General features: G+C 40.5%; 1 protein-coding gene across 27 annotated transcripts in view; it reads left to right on the forward strand.

The window, feature by feature from the left end:
• Positions 1-16,901, forward strand: part of ZBTB20 (zinc finger and BTB domain containing 20) — a 767,438-nt gene that overhangs the window by 606,598 nt on the left and 143,939 nt on the right. For all 27 annotated transcript variants that reach the window (XM_047874794.1, XM_047874786.1, XM_047874793.1 and 24 more), the window contains one exon: positions 585-624. The gene's annotated coding sequence lies outside the window, so the exon portion shown is untranslated. The remainder of the gene's footprint in view (positions 1-584; positions 625-16,901) is intronic.

A 16,901-nucleotide genomic window follows, 5' to 3' on the forward strand; every position in this document is an offset into this window, starting at 1 on the left:
CGCATTAAACATACTGTATTTACCCTTAAAAGAGCCAACATTAATCAGTTTCATTCATCTTTGTCAAAATTATCTAAGATTTGCCCTGTGCTATGTGGGATGGCCATTACCTATTCTCATCAGTGCTGCCCAATAGATATTTATGGAGTGATAGAAATGTTCTCCCTAGAAGGCAGCCACCAGCCACAGGTGGCTATTGAGCACTTGAAATGTGGCTAGTGTGACCAGGAATTAACCATTTAGTTTTTTACTAAATTTTAACTAATTCAAATAGATAAGTATAGTTAGTGGCTACTGTTCTGAGGAGCACAGCTCTAGAAAGTACTCACACCATTCAGATCAGAATGAAGTTAGCAAAGAAGGAGGTTGGCATGCCATGTGCTGGAGTGCTGTGTTGGTCATATAGCAGGAGGTCATGGCCTTTGGAAAATTGTATGGGGCTGGATCTCTTTTTCCTTGGGCTCCAGGTAATAAAACAGGTTCCTACTGTTAACCCTTAGGAGCAACCAGTTCTGTCTACAACTTAGATTCGTTCTCCTTCCCCTCACTGGGTTTATTTTTAATTCCTTGTTTTTGTTTTTCAGTTCCTTGACCATCAGTCTGTGGCCTGCCCCTTCTCTTTCTGTAAGTAAAAGTGGTTTCTTTACTTTTCCATAAAGTGTCATATTTGGGAAATTCAGATCTTTATTGGCATGGTTTCTGGTTGACTTTGTTGTGGTTTCCAGCACTTCTTCACTATGTATTAGCTTACTTTGGGTTTGGAATTGATGCTGTTGGTGCTGGTAGTAGTTGCCATCCATGAGTGAGCTGGAAAGCCCAGGGCCCGGGCGTTGGACTACATAAAGACTGCATTTTTCTCAGCGGCAGCTGCTGTTTGCAGAAGTCACTGCTCCTCTAAACCATAGCCTGCATTCTTCAGTCAGATATCAGCAATAGTTGGGCTTTTGCTCCACTGTCAATCAATGGGCAATTATTTATTCATCAGCTATATACCCATGTCTACATCCCGTAGTTTTTAATTTCAACTTCTACATCACATCTTTCATTTATGGACAAAATTTCCATACCCTTTTACTAAGAAGTGCAAGAGTGAACTATAAGGCTTGACCCATTTAGGCTAAAGTTGTGTGTGTAATCACAAGTCCAGGGGGAAAAAAAAGAAAGAGAAAGCCAGGATTACATCTGCCAAGAGGTTTATAGAAGGTGCCATCCTTTTTCAAAAAAGATGGGGAGTCATTTGAAAAAGGAGAAAAAACGAGAGAGAAAACTTGATTTCAGATGAAAAGAGAGAACATTTATTATTTAAAGCCCAAATCAGGCTGCATCGAATGTGTTGGATAAGTTTTTACCTTGGGCTGCTTGAAAGAGATTCTGTGGCAGTGAACCCAAATAATCATAGTCACTCACTGCATGAGACAGTGCCCAAGACACGCTACAGGTGGTGGCAGTCACCTTCTGTGATAAATAAGCATCAGATCTTCCCAGCTGCTTGTCCCTCTCTGGTGAACACTGTCCCTGATTCACAACATTCTGTCCTGCTTCACTGACTTCTCCGAGGTGTTTCTTGTGTGGTCCTCATTTGCACAGAAAGGGGGTCCCATGGCTCTCTTGCACGTGTGTGGCTTCCACTAACATTCCTAGAGGCATGTTGCAGATACACTTAAGGGAGCAGAATCCCCCCCAAGGACGGACACTAAGACTGAAGTCCAAAGTGACAGCCGTTTGACAGAGAAAGGAGATTGGTGAAACTCCCCAAGGACGACGGGTGCTGTGTGTAATGCATTTATACAGCAGGGCCGGATCCTCCCTGTCCCTGGCAGGTCTTGTTATTCCTTATTCTCCATGTTGATAGAGCGGGTCTGTCAATGCTTTGGAGGGTGTGAATGTACATGCTTCTGGTTACCACTTTGTGTTTCCGTGTCCCTCCTTCAGTTACCTAGCACTGCATATTTCTAGTCCTCTGACTGGCAAATCATTTTTGTTACAGTTCTTTTGTGTAAAAACAGTTCACAGAATAGCTCCGTGTTAGACAAGGCATTAATCCTCACATCACTGGGGATGAGTCAGCACAGTGCACTCCTGCCCGCACGGCTCAGCTATTATGACGTCAGCACCGTAGGGCAAGCCTCAGACACAAGCAGTACAGGGGACTGGAGACCTGTGTCACAGATTAGAAATCGAGGGGGAGACCTTTGAGATAAAAACGTAATTGAAAGGCTGTTTCTGGCTCATAGGAAAATGTGAAACTGATTCTATGATACCTCCACCATTAATCAGGCAGCTTCTAGAGAGATCCTAATTTTTAACCAGAGATAAAGCTGGGAGAATGACCTGTAATGGGGCTGATAGCCCACTCCTGTACCCCCTAACCTTGTCCCACCCCTGGGCCAGGCTTCATGCTTGCTTGGGTTGTTCCAAATCCCAAGGCTGCTTTTCTTTCAAGGGTGACAGGGCCTGTGATAGCCCTGCTGTCCTCAAGTGCCCCACAGACACAGCTGATGGCTCCAGGGGTGGTGCCCCAGATACCTATCAAAGGGAAAAGAAAAGTTCCTGGGAACAGATCAGAACATTATCTCCCCAGCGCTTCTAGCTCCTAGTGCCTCTTCAATGGCCTTCTCCAGACAGGTGCAGAATGCTGCCTTCTCTCCTGGCACTGCATTTAGTCCAAAGTCCCAATCCGGATTTGACACAGATTTCAATGGGAGCTGAACAGCTTCCAGATGTTCCCCCCAAGAGTTTTCTATTCCGTTACTCTTTAGCAGAAACAAAGAGGAGCCTGCCGTAACCTGCCACGCTGCCTGGAAGCAGGTAGCACAGACTGAGCCTATTTGAGAAACCAGGTTATTATAAATTAGACCTCTCCACGATTCAGACTCAGATTCATTCTCAGAACAAAACCTTCCGGTATTGAAAACTCCATGTTGAAAAGGCTGCAAATTCACTGCCTCAGTGGCATTCTCTGCTAACAAGACATTCCTCCATCACACTCTCTATCCCTCATTCTTCCTTTCACCCTGTGAGAACCGCCAGAAAGTGCCTTACTGCTGCGATCTTCTGCCTTCCTTAGATTGCTAATAGGCTCCATGCTTAGCTTATAGAGGCTAACGCTACAGCTTGGCTTCATTTTGATTAATTATCATGCACAGCTCTTTATTCAGTTTTCAGTCAACAAACATTTATGGAAAGCTAGTTATTGTGTGTCATTCCTGGAACTCCAAGATAAATAAGAAATGCTCCCTATTGCTAAGAATCTCACGGTCTGGTAGGGGTGATAAATAGTAAATAAAGGCTATAGCATGTGATGGACACTGGAATGGAGGCATAAACAAGATGTAACAAGAGGAGCAAGGAGATAGTACAAAGGTGTAACAAGGAGCAAAGAGAAAGGAGTGCCCACTTGCAAGCTGGATCTAAAAGTCTACAGAATGGGGGCGCCTGGGTGGCGCAGTTGGTTAAGCGTCCGACTTCAGCCAGGTCACGATCTCGCGGTCCGTGAGTTCGAGCCCTGCATTAGGCTCTGGGCTGATGGCTCAGAGCCTGGAGCCTGTTTCCGATTCTGTGTCTCCCTCTCTCTCTGCCCCTCCCCCGTTCATGCCCTGTCTCTCTCTGTCCCAAAAATAAATAAACGTTGAAAAAAATATATTAAAAAAATAAAAATAAAAATAAAAGTCTACAGAATGAATTGCAGTTTGCCAAGTCAGTGTAGGGGAAGAAAAAGAAAAGGGCATCATAATCACAAAAAAAGCAAGAGCATTTACAAAGTCAAGAGTGTCCAGCAGCAGCCTGCTCCAGAGGACAGTAGTTTAGTATGGCCAGAACATGGTGGTTGAAAGGGGAGCCTGGGAGATGAGGCTGGAAAGTGGATAGGAGGCAGATTGCGGAGGGTCTTGTCAGCCATGCAGGGGAGTTTAGATGTGATGCTGCAGGCTTGAGGAGGCTTTGAAGAATTTTAAGCAAAGAGTGCTCTGGCTATGCAGAGATGGCTGATTGGGAAAAGGGAGACGGGGTCACAAGTGAAAACAAAGGGCCCGGACTGTACAGTGGGGGTGGGAGCGAAGAAGAGAGGCTATCTGGTAGTGTTGACATAGACACTGACATCTGCATGATGCCAGCATATCTTGGCCCAGTGCACAGTCCCTGCCTTCTAGGAGAAAGGTTGATGTGTTATGTGGGGCCAAATTTCAGGCCAAAACACTCTTTACAGGAGCTCCAAAAGAGACCTGAATTTGAATCTGACCTCACTCTGAGATGCTGCCTGCTGGTCTCCAGAGATGTGTGACTCCTTTTCCATAGTAAATTTGGGGGAGTGCCAGGCAGATAAGGAAGAAGCCATTTCCAGTGTCCCGCTTTTCCCTTCTTTCACCTGAAAATGAAACAATTTCTCAGTAATGTCCCCCTACAGCCAAGCAATACCCAACTTCCTATCATTTGTCTATACTGTCCTTTTCTAAGAAGTTCCAAGCCATTGAACTGAATGGCAACATATATACTGCTGGTGTTGAAACAGTTCAGTATGTCTCTTCCTTCTTTCTGAATTAGAGTTCACCATAAATGTGCTTTTCTCTTGTTCACTTTGGGCTGCCAGGACAATTTAAAGGAAATTTTCAACAGCTTATGTTTCATGGACCATGTTCTCTTTGCAAATGGGAGGGTATGTGTGGGTGTGTTTAAGTCTTCTCTATATTGCTTTCTGGAGAAAGGTTTGAGAAGATGAACAAGATGAGGAGTAGGGACCTATTGAAAGCCCAGGTCCCCCCAGTGACCTGAGTGTAGACTGTAGGCTGGTGATCAGATGGTCAATTATGTGTTTGTCAAAACATAGTGGGCTACATTCCAGACTGCCAGCTTTGGAAGCCCAGCTTCTGCCAACCAAATGTCATCTGGGAACATGCAACACTGGGCACTGTGAAGGAGTTTGAAATAGACCATGCCACAGCCAACCTACTGCCAGTCTTATAGCACCAATATGGCATGCACAGCCGGGCCCCATGTTTCAGAGCTCAGGAATTCACTGTACTAAATTCAAGAGGTCAGATGGGTTCATGTTTTCAAAGGCCCTGTTCTCTGCTTTGAACATTGTGACTTGCTCCTCAGTGACTTCCAAGTGATTTTTCCAGTCATATCTCTGTGGAAACCACCCTTTTTGTGATGGTTATGAGAGCCTTGTAGAAGTCCCAGAGGAAAGAAAAATATACATACTCACTCTGACAATGACTGTGATTCCGACAGAGGGATTCCAACTCTTAGGAAATTACATTAAAGGTGCATAGCTTTTAAAATATCAGGAACCACCTTGGCAACTTATAAAAAGCAGAAGGGCTTTGCCTATTTTATAAAGTGATTTGCATATACCTGCATAAATAATGTTCCCACCTGTACTTTTATGCATTTAGGTTGAATAAATTAAATTCAGTGATCTTTAAAAATATTCACTGTCTTTCATTGCTCAGATACCATTTTCAGGACCCTTCCTTCTAATTTTTTTTTTTCCTGAGGTAGTAGTGGCGGTTTTTTTTTTTCAATCTTTTAACTAATTCAGAGAATCAAAACACACTACAGACCAGCCTACCACACCTAGGAGCATTGCTTCCCTCTGCTTGCATTTCTCTTAGCCTTCTACCTATCAGACCATGAGTATACTATGTTTTTCATAAAGGAAATTAGGGGAATATATTATCAAGATGAAAACTCAGCACATAACAAGATTAAGCTTCACTACCTATATGTATCCAGACTTGTGCTGATACACATCTCAGGGACATACTCATATTAACCTTTTCCCCCCCTTTAGCCACTGCGACCACCTCTTCAGAAACTATCCAGCCACTAACCCATATTAATTGTAACTTGATCCTTCAAACCACAGCTTGGTCAGTGGGCCAGCTTCAAGCACAATCATCCTGTAAGATATTATTAAGCACTTACTAAATACAAAGAATTGTGTTTAGTCTGGGGTTAAAACATAAATCTAAGACATTGCCCTTGCTTGCTCTTAAGGAACTCAAAATTGGATTAGCAAAAGAAGTTATACTGTTGAGTATTCCATATGCATATAAGACAGTAAGTGACAGTTCCAAAACAAATGATACAGTCCAGGAAGTACTATAGGATTTCATTCATGAAAGAGGCCTTGAGGGCTGGAAAGTTTCATGTAAAATATGATTTAGCTGGGTCTTGAAAAATGGCTAGAATAAAAAAAAATGATGAAGAGCAAAAACAATGATATTCCAAACAAAAGAATAAACCTAAGTTTTGGAATATTTGAATGGGTCCAATAAATGGCACGGCTCTTTCCCACTCAAGTTCTAAACCCGTTGAAAAATAAGACAAAAGAACTTATAACCTAGGGACCAAAAATTTTTGGTAAGGCTTGGTTGAAAGATGTAGGATGGATGAGAGGTAAAATGGGCTCATTGACTCCCTTCCCTTCTATCTATACTTTGAAAAAGCCCTCCCAAAGGAAAATTGAATCAGCATAAGATCAATGCTCTTTCAGGTTACTAACTCCCATTGTAGGAAAAGAAAGAGAAAGAGGCTAAACTCCTGCTGTTACAAACCTCAATATCAGTTCCCCTAATTAAGAGACATGGAGCAAGAGCGATCTTATCCACAAGATGATTCACCTCCATGGGGAACTGTAAGGAATGAGGCAGAGACAAATTATGTTCAGAAAACTTCCTTCTGAACACTAGGAGTTGGGAAGAGGCATTCCAGCCAGCCCCCTGATGCACGGTCTGGAAAGCAAGAGAAGGAAGTACTGAGTGAGATGAAAATGTGAACCATAGCCAAAAAGGTACCATCTAAGGAGACATACCTTGGGTTGGAGCCTGTAGCCATAGGATTATTGGAGATCTAAACTGAGGGTTTCTTTTTAGAGTCTCAAAGTTACCTGAATCAGAACCCCAGGACACAGGCAAGAAATTAAGATAATGGACTAAAACCTCATTGGGAAAAAAATATAGAAAAATCTTGTCTTTAGTTAAACTAATAATCACAGTAAGAATTAGCATGTGTTGAATGCCTGACTTATTTTAGGCACTGGACAAAATACTCTTAACAGCTACCTGATTTAACCTTTAGAGCTAGTCATTAGGTAGATGCTATTGTGATCCTAATTTTGAAGATGAAACAGAGATTTAGCATGTTTGAGTAATTTTTTTCAAGAATGCCTAGTGAGTGATAAAGATAGAATTTGAATACAAGACTATCTGTCTTAAAGTCCTTGGCCAAATTTGATCAGACACAAAGTGAATGTCTACTAAATGCTGAAGATAATGGAAAGCAAAACAGATATGGTCGCTGCCCTACTCGACTTACAGTCTAGGGGATGGAAGGCATGCTAATCAAATGGTCACACAAAAGAACTTGTAATTACAAACTGTGCTTGCCCCTATGAAATATAAGTTCCAGGGGCTCTAAGAACAAATAGAAGAGGGGAATCTAAGTGAGTCTAGGAGTTCACAAGGACCTTCCCTGGTAAGTGACATTTGAGCTACCATCTGAAGATGAAAAACAAGAAGTGAGATTAGGTGGTGGTAGAGGTTTCCAAGGAGAGGGCACAGCCTAGGTGAAGGCATCAAATAGAGCTGTATCGAGAGAATGAAGGGAAGAGCAGCTCAGGCTGAGGTTGAAAAGACATATAAGGATGTCAGCATCTTTGTAGGCTGTATTAAAGACCTCCCTAAGAAAAAGAAAACTTAAGAAGGAATGTGCCATGATCAATTTATATTCTATTTTTTAAGTTTATTTATTTATTTTGATAGAGAAAGCAGGGGAGGGGCAGAGAGAGAGAGAGAGAGAGAGAGAGAGAGAGAGAGAGTCCCAAGCAGGCTCCATGCTGTCAGTGCCGAGCCCAACGTGGGGCTGTTTCACAAACTGTGAGATCATGACCTGAGCTGAGATCAAGAGTCAGATGCTTAATTGCCACCCAATTTTGGAGCCCCAATTTTGTATTCTAAAATTCTAAAATTCTAAAATTCTAAAATTCTAAAATGATTGTGCTACTCTTGCACATTTATTGCAGACAGATGGAAACATCCACACAACAACCTGTACGCCAATGTTTGTAACAGCTTTATTCATAATATCCCCAGACTGGAAACAACCCAAATTACCTTCAATGAGCAAGTGTTTCAACAAACTGTGGTATATCCATACCATGGAATACTACTTAGTATTAAAGGGTAACCCTTGATACATACAACAACTTGGATTAATCACAAAGGTATGCTGAGTGAAAAAAAGCCAATCTTTTTTTTATTATATATTTTATGATTCTATACTTTATGATTCTATACTTTAAGATTATATACTTTATGATTCTATTTATATGGCATCCTTAAAATAACAAAACTATAAAGATGGAGAACAGATTAGTGGTTGGCAAAGGTTAAGGAGTGGGGAAGAGATGGAGCTGCCAATGGCTGTCAAAAGGTAGCACAAGATAGCCTCACGATGGCACTATTCTGTATCTCCACTATAGTGGTGATCATGCAAAACTACATAAGAGATACAGTTGCACTGAACTAAACACACTCGAAGTGCATATAAAACTGTTGAAATCTGAATAAGATGGGTAGATTGTACCATTATAAAACCAAGGTCAATCTCCTGATTGTGATATTCTACTCTAGTTATGTAAGATATCGCTATTGGGTGAGACTGGGTAAAGGGTATACCAGATCTCTCTGTATTATCTCTTACAACTGCATATTAATCTGCAATAATCATAAAATTAACATTTAAAAACAAAAAAGCTCAAACTAGTCCATCGTTGTGAATGGTTTCACAGGAGCAAAAATAAGGATGCTATTATAGTATAACAGACAAGAGATAGACTAGGGCAATTACTGGGAATGGAAGAAAAATAAATGGAACCAAGAGATAATATAGAAGCAAGATATACAGGATGTTCTCATGGACTGGATGTGGGAGATGAAGGAGAGAGAAAGAGCAACCGTGACTACTGGTTTATGCTCATAAAACTGTATGGAGGTTGGTGCCACTCACAGTTATGTGAAATACCAAAGGAGAATGGGAATTGAGGGAAGATTACAAGGTCTGTTTTTGAGATATCTAGTGTGAGGCATTTCTGGTAAAAATAACTGAGCATATTGAATAGGCAGGTTAATATACACAATTGGATATTAGAAGTACAGTGAAGGCAAATGAGGCTGTCGGCAGGGATGATACTGCCTAGGAAACAGGGTTCCATGGAGAAGAAAGCCCAAACCAAGACTTGAAGAACTCTTAATATTTAATCAGCGGGTAGAAAAAAAAAATGAGGCCGTGAAACACCCTCAGAAGGAACAGCTAAGGAGATAGTAGGAAAACCAGAAAACATTGGCACACACGTCAAGAGAAGACAGCATTTTGAACAAGGTGGTCTGTAGTAAGACATGCTGCTGAGAAGTCAGTCAGAGACTGAAAATTGCATTTAGTATGTTAATGTGGAGGTTGCTGTTGACTCTGGCAAAAGCTGTTTTGTTGAAGTGGTAGAAGCAATAACCTGTTTGTAATGGTATGGGGAAAGAGTGAGAGGTAAAGAAATAGAGAGCAAATGTGGATAACTCTTAGAAGCTTTACTATAAAGGAAAATGAGCTAGAGTCATGCTTTGGGAAGGAGAGAGTGAAGTCAGAAGATTAGAGAAAAATGGAAATATTGGTATTTTTGTATGCATATGGGAAGCATACAGTAGAGAGGAGAGATTCAGTTTATGGAAGGGAGAAGAGGTTGGGATGATTAGTAATGTAAGATTCCTGGTAAGCCTAGAGACATGGAATCCTGAGCATAAATGAGGGATGGGAGGACGCACATCTCTTCTACCGCTACAAGAAAGAAAAAGGAAAGGATGGGGGCAGATGTGTGCCACATACTGAGAGGCTGAGTGGTTTCTCAAATGATAGCTCCTGGGTGTCAGGGTCCTGCTAAGAATAAGTGAGGTGGAGGTTTGAGGAAAGTGAAAGTTTAAAATAGTTCTTGGGACAAATGGGACACTAAGTTGACCAGAGCAACCTAGGAGCATTCTCCTTGGCAATATGGAAGGCCTAGGTGAGTCTGGAGGGTTAATGTTGATATCCATCTGTCTTGGGTGATTTTCTCCAGCAATTCAGTGACCAAGGTGGCAGTGCAGAGAGATGAGTACCTGAGTTCAAATTCAAATGGGGTTTTACCCAGTACGTGTGTAAAGATTTAGGGGTTTTAGTTTCTTTCTCTCTTTCTTCCTTTCTTCCTTTCTTCCTTCCTTCCTTCTTCCTTCCTTCCTTCCTTCCTTCCTTCCTTCCTTCCTTCCTTCTTCCTCCCTCCCTCCTTCTCTTTCTTTCTTTCTTTCTTTCTTTCTTTCTTTCTTTCTAGCTGAGGCCAAAATAAAAGGGCAGGAAAAAGGCTCAGTTCAGTTCTCCAAGTATCTAGGGAGCACCTATATTACACGAAGCACTGTATTGCATACAGAAAAAAAACAGAGGTGAATAAGGCACAATCCCTGCCCTAAAATAGCTCATAGTGTAGGGAAGTTTGGAGGTTGCCATTTGGCCCAAAAGTCCAGGAACACATGGTTAGATAACTTCTATCAAAAGACACAGAAACCCATGTCATTCCTTCTTTCTTCTGGCTGCTCCTTCCTCCCACCCTGGCATTACCTAGTTACTTTCTTGCCTTCTCAAAAAATATCTACTGCCTGCCTTATTGCCAAGCCTCTAACATGCATCATAAACATGTGAGTGACAATTCTGACTTCTCCCATCATCATTTTGCTAAAATATGATCATTTAGGAACAATTAGATGATCTATTTGAAGTGTGATGTTAGTACTGTGTGAATTTTCCCTAAATGTTAAGAACTGGCATCTAACTGTACAGAAAGGCTATTTATTTAAAAGAGGGAGAGAGAGAGAGGAAGAGTGGGTAGGCAAGAGGAGGAAGAGAAGAGAAAGGGAAGGAAGGAGGAGGGAAGGTAGTGAAGGAAAGGAAACTAACTACAGAAGATCTTATATTAACAGCCCATCCTGTTTTTCAGAGGAACCCCCATTCAAAATGAATAATTGAGCCTCCATTTCTAGTGGTGGCCTACATCCACAGCCTCCCCAAAGCAGCTTCCAAACCTGGAGACATAGCAGAGTACTAGAGAATAATTAAATACAGCTTCTGGCAACCTAAGACATGAACTGGAGAATGTGGAAATTCCTAATTTCCAGTAGAAGTAGGGTTCCTTACTCAGATTTATTCTGAGCATTATAAAATGGTAACAGAAAGAGGTGGTAGCAATGGTAGTTTTCCTTTATTTGAACACATTCCATTATGCTAGCTAGATTCCTCTAGGAAATGACATTAGGGCCATTTGACTCAAAACTAAATTGCAGCTACATCTGGGGTAGAATTTGGCAGCTGTTGAGCAAAGCAGCTGTATTTTTTTTAATATTTACTTCTTTCATGACTCTACAATTCACACATACTGTAAAATATTAAGAAAGTATAGAGTATAGAGAAAACATCTATAATGCCACTATACAGAAACAGCTAGTATTAATAATTTTTCAGATCACCTTCTAGTCTCTTCTCTGGATTTTAACATAATTGGGCATACATTGTATGTGTAGAGTTGTATCCCATTTTTAATTAAATATTATATAAGTGCTTCCTGGTGTAATTACAAACTCTTTCTAAATGCCACTGTAATATCCGAATAGTTTTTTTATCAATCATGTAACCCCCTAGAATTTACCGAGCTGTGCCCTCGATATACATATTTGGGTTATTTCCAGTATTTCAGTTTTAAAGTCCTATATGGCAAGAACTACAGTGTATCACCTGGAATTGTCCAACTCGAAGGAATGTTGAGGCAGGCACTGATGTCACCGATCAAGAGAGTGGAGAGGCAATGATGTCATCCTTTTAAGAGAGACACTAATCACTAATGACTATCAAACTCATATTTGAATTTTTAAGGAGCTGTTACAGGGTATGCTCTCTTACCCTCAAAGTAAAATTCTGATTTTTAGTTCTAGAGTATACACTTAGTTTTGTTTGCATTTGTTACAATGATGATATACAAAGAAGAACATAAAATTCATTCAAAATCTCACTCCACAAAGACAACCATGATTAACGCTTTAGGAAATACATTTCCATACTTACCGATTCATCTCCTTTTCTTTCTCTTTGTCTTTTTCTTTCCAAAATGAAAGGAAGAGCTGCTTACTCTCTAATCTGCTTTTTTACTCAACATTGTAATAAGCATTTTCCATTTCATAAATATACATCTACATTATCTTTTTGATAGCTACATTGTACTCTTTGGATAATTTATTTAGTCAATCACCTATTGATGGACATTTAGGATATTTGGACTTTTTGTCTAACTAAACAATGCTACAATAACTGTCTTTATACACACATACATTTTTAAAAAGCCCTGTCCTGATTATCTACTTTGGATAAATTTCTAGTAGTGGAACTATGAAAGTAAAATTTATCTATTGCTAAACTGTCCTCCAGTACATATGTATCAAGTTATACCTCCACCAATGAAAAAAGACACTTCCCATTTCCCTGCATCTTCACTAATTTGGCAAATGCCAATTTTTGTGCTTTTTGCATATAAGTGAATATTTTCATGTTGGGGGTATGGGATACTTTTTCCAGGCATGAAACCAAAGCCTAAAAACTTAAAGAAAATATATTAAATTGTAATTACATGAAAATAAAAATCACTGTGGTAGAAAAAAAAAATTTTTAACTGGGAAAAATTGTGACCTATCCCTAATATTTTAAGAGTGGTTATAAATTAACAATGAAAAGGTGAATGACACAATAGAAATTCGGAAGGGCAAACGAGCAGTCTAACACATGTTTAGCTGCTTAGTCTCATTCTTCACTGCAAAGGCAGTGCTCCCCAAAGTCCTGCGAGCACACCTCCAACACTGTTTCCTTTTCCCCAGGGGCATCACCAACCCTCACTGCCTGGGAAATACGGTGGGGAGCAAAGCACCAGTCAGGGAACCTGAGGAGTCTCTGGGTGGGGGACGGTTGGTACTTCTCTTGATTACACTTTTTATATTTATATTCATATTCATATTCATATTATTTATATTTATATTTATTTGGTATTGCCATCCCCCATTGAGGCAAGCTAATTGTTCACTCACATGAGTGTAAAAATGATCATCTGCGCTCTGCCATCAGACTCCAAAATCAGTAAATTATTGGGAAGGGAAAAATACACACTGGCAACATTGCCTGATCCATGTCTCCAGGGCAGAATTGACACTATTCTTCTACCAGATGTAGATAGAGATTTCTGGATGTTCTCATAAATAAAGTGCTAGAGGCCATGTCATCAATGTCCTCCACCTTTCCCTCTCTCTTTCTGACTCCCATGTGTATTGCTACATACTTAATGACATGGAATATTTTTCAGCAACTTCAGGGAAAGTGAAAGACGCTGGAGAGGCAGAAATGCCACACTGACAGCATCAGCCTCTGCTTCCACAGTACAAACTGTGACAGGGCGTCTTCCCTGCGTTTTGGGATAGGGAGTGAGCGTCTGGAATCTGGGAGTGAGTTCCCTGAGTCTTTCAGAGGAGCAGGAGTTGTACACAACTGTTCTGAGTGGTAACTGGAGCATTCTTTCAGCACAAGATTTCATTTGCAGATGATAAGGGATGGCATGTACTCCAGGGCATTCTTTGTCCGTCTTTGGCAAAAAACTTTGTACAAGGAAGTCTTGTGTGCCTTAAATCCTTAGACAGTGTCCAGAAAGAAATAGAGGCAAAACATGTCAAACATTGTATGGAAGCCCCGTTAGGCCAACCACAAGCTAAGGCAAGCGGTAGGAACGGGGCCTAGTTAGCAGCTTATTCTCTACCTGAACAGTCTAACTCCCCAGGAGATGGGAGGAAGGATATGGTTAAGAGCCAGGTTGCAGTAGTGCCTGGTGCTGTTAGAGGCCATACAGCTAGCTCAGTGTACCCAGGGCTCAGAGTGCTAAATGTCTGGCTTTCTTATGCCCTTAGAAAACTTCACCTATTATACACCTGCCTCTACAACATAGCTTTTACTCAGAGGCCAAATGAGGACATGATTAAGGTTGAGTGCTATTAATTAATATTATGAGTATCCCTCTTGTTCTTTCTCACCCTTCTCTTTTCTTCCCCAAACATCATGGTTGCCTGTTCAAAGCTGGGGAGGGATATCTCTATCTCTATCTCTATCTCTATCTCTATCTCTATCTCTATCTCTTTCTATCTCTATCTCTTTCTATCTCTATCTCTATCTCTTTCTATCTCTATCTCTATCTCTATCTCTTTCTCTATCTCTACCTCTGTCATCTCTATCTCTACCTATATCTATGTAGTACCTACAAAATCTACTTCAAAGAAGTTTTCTACTAAGGCACTTGCAGAGGCATCTTCTACAAGAAATCTTTGCGGTGATAAAATTAAGATTTTTTTCCGTTAAATTCTTCTTTTATGTATTCTTTCTCTAGCCTCTTTCTAATTCCTCATTTCTCCTAATGTGGGCACATTGACGACAAATCAGGCATAACTTCCTTATCCCAGAGAATCATTTTCCGGGTAATTATTTAGAGTGGGCCACCTTACCCCTCACACTTTAGTAGGCAAAAATGGATTCCACATTTAGTACCTCCTTGTAAATTTCTAGGATTTGGGGTATGTAGAAAATAACTATCACCTCTAAATTAAAATTGACTCTGTATTTCGAGTAAGGGAAGCATGTGTCTCATGAGAGAATTTGAGGAAAAGGTACACATAAATGCTATAACAATGTCCTTTGGTCTGGTCCTTACAAGGAAGTCTAGGACACATAAGAGAAGTAATGGGAAATCTGCAATTAAAATCCTCTTCTGGGATTTTTTTCCTCTTCTTTTTTTCACATCATCACAAGCCTTGGATAATGTCTACTATATTGGTTCTTCACCAACAGCTTCCACGTACTCCTCTAACCAGTTTTATAACAGTACTTTTTGGTAACCATTAGGAAGAATCATAATGCTCTTTACTTTTCCCAAAATGCATGAAGCATCTGTTAACAGGGTGTCTGCATACTGTCTATGCATCTACATATAAAGAATTGATTTCTTCATCATCTTACTACCACCAGTCATGAACATCACTCATCTAGAATATATTCAGAGGCCAGCCATCTCACAGCGGGCAGTGTGTTTACCACTCTGCCCTAGCTCTCTAATACACCTAGGGAAAGAGTTTCAGAAACATACACCAACATCCAGAAAACTACTTCAGAGATATGAATCTTGGTGCAAGAATCCAATAGTAATCTTCTTGGCCACTATTATTTGGAATTTTTCCCTTTTACCCAAACAACAAAGAACTACAGCCAAAATACTTGGAAGAATTCCTTTTGAGCCCTTTTGGTGTTGGATTCTGGTTTATTCCTTCTTAGAAAATGGGGGATTACATTTAAATTCCAGATAAATGTTTTTACCTAATAAGAAACGAATGTGTACTTTTTGACTATTATAATAAAATTAAATTTCATGAAGTGCGACATCTCACACTCCTCTCCAGTCTGGGATCACCAAGAGATGAAGGTCTCCTTTAGTGAGGAGACAGAGAGGATAGCCCCCCAAATGCATGTGAACTTTAAAACAGGAAGGGATGCAACTAGAAACCAGAAAAACAACAGAGCACTATGCACATCAACAGTAGCAGCAACCCTAAAATGAATTAGGCTTTAGTTAAGATGAAATAAAAAACATGCACTGTAGATACTCATCCATTTTGAGGACTATGCAGAGTTTAGTTCTTCTCAACTCTTAGCAAAATTCTTTTTGTAAAAATAACTTGATCTAAGAAAGATTTCCCCACACCACAGTCAGATTATTTCATGGGAACAGTACACCCATTGGCAGACCACACTGACTTGTGGACCAGCCTGAGGATCCAGGGAAAATAGACTGAGTGACCCAGAGGGACAGAGTCAGGGCCAGCTGTGGACAGGGGTCTTCACCATATTCCAAAAGCTACCCCAGATCAGCCATTTATTTTCTTTCCTAACAATAGGCATTGGAAAACTTAAAGATCAAAGTTCCTTTTAAGGCCTGAGCTATTGATGTATTTAAATAGAGATTATTTCTAGGTCAGCTACAACTACCTTTGTCGGTGGTTCAGGCCCTCAAAGCAGTCCCATACAGGAACACATGCACACACATACACCCATGCACACTCAATCTATTGATGCAAGCTTTTCGTGTACCTGTTAGATGCATTACAAATTTGCTTTTAATGGGGCCTCTCTGCATTCCAACAGAAATATTTCTGGATCTCTCCTGGCTCCCACAACATTTGCTGGGTGCACATTTAATAGGTTTTAGCTTTACTGCCTGAAGATGGAATCAGGGACATCTACCTGCACATGACAGTGCTTTGGCTCTTGCAGTTGCAGAACTTAATGTATGTATCAGTAATGAAAATCTTAATTAAGAAAGCTGCATCATTGTCCACGAACACTCATTTTTCTCCCCCTGCAAAGCCCTTTGTGTATTGCAGTATATACCTGGTCCAGACAGACAGAGCCCTCGAAGAGCTTGTCTGGCAGATCTTCTCTTGATTATTAACAGCTAGCAAATGACAAAGTCTCACTCTCCTTTTGTCTTGAAGCTGAGGCTTAGAACAGCAGAGCACACAATGTACTGTAGGGTTTGTTTGTGTTTTTTTAAACTCGCTTTTATTACGTTGGTGGGTTTAAAAATCCGACAGTGTTGATCAAAACTAATTTAGGTAACTTAGAGTTGCCAAAACACTAGCAGATGCATATTTACACATATACTCTCAGAGAAATGTAATTTTCCATATAGAAACAATGCAAAAACATAAGAAAGGACAATTTTAAGCTGTCTGCCTGTGTTTCTGATGCCTTTGGCC

Source organism: Prionailurus viverrinus, chromosome C2 (genome assembly GCF_022837055.1).
Source record: "Prionailurus viverrinus isolate Anna chromosome C2, UM_Priviv_1.0, whole genome shotgun sequence".
Classification (NCBI taxonomy): Eukaryota; Metazoa; Chordata; class Mammalia; order Carnivora; family Felidae; genus Prionailurus; species Prionailurus viverrinus.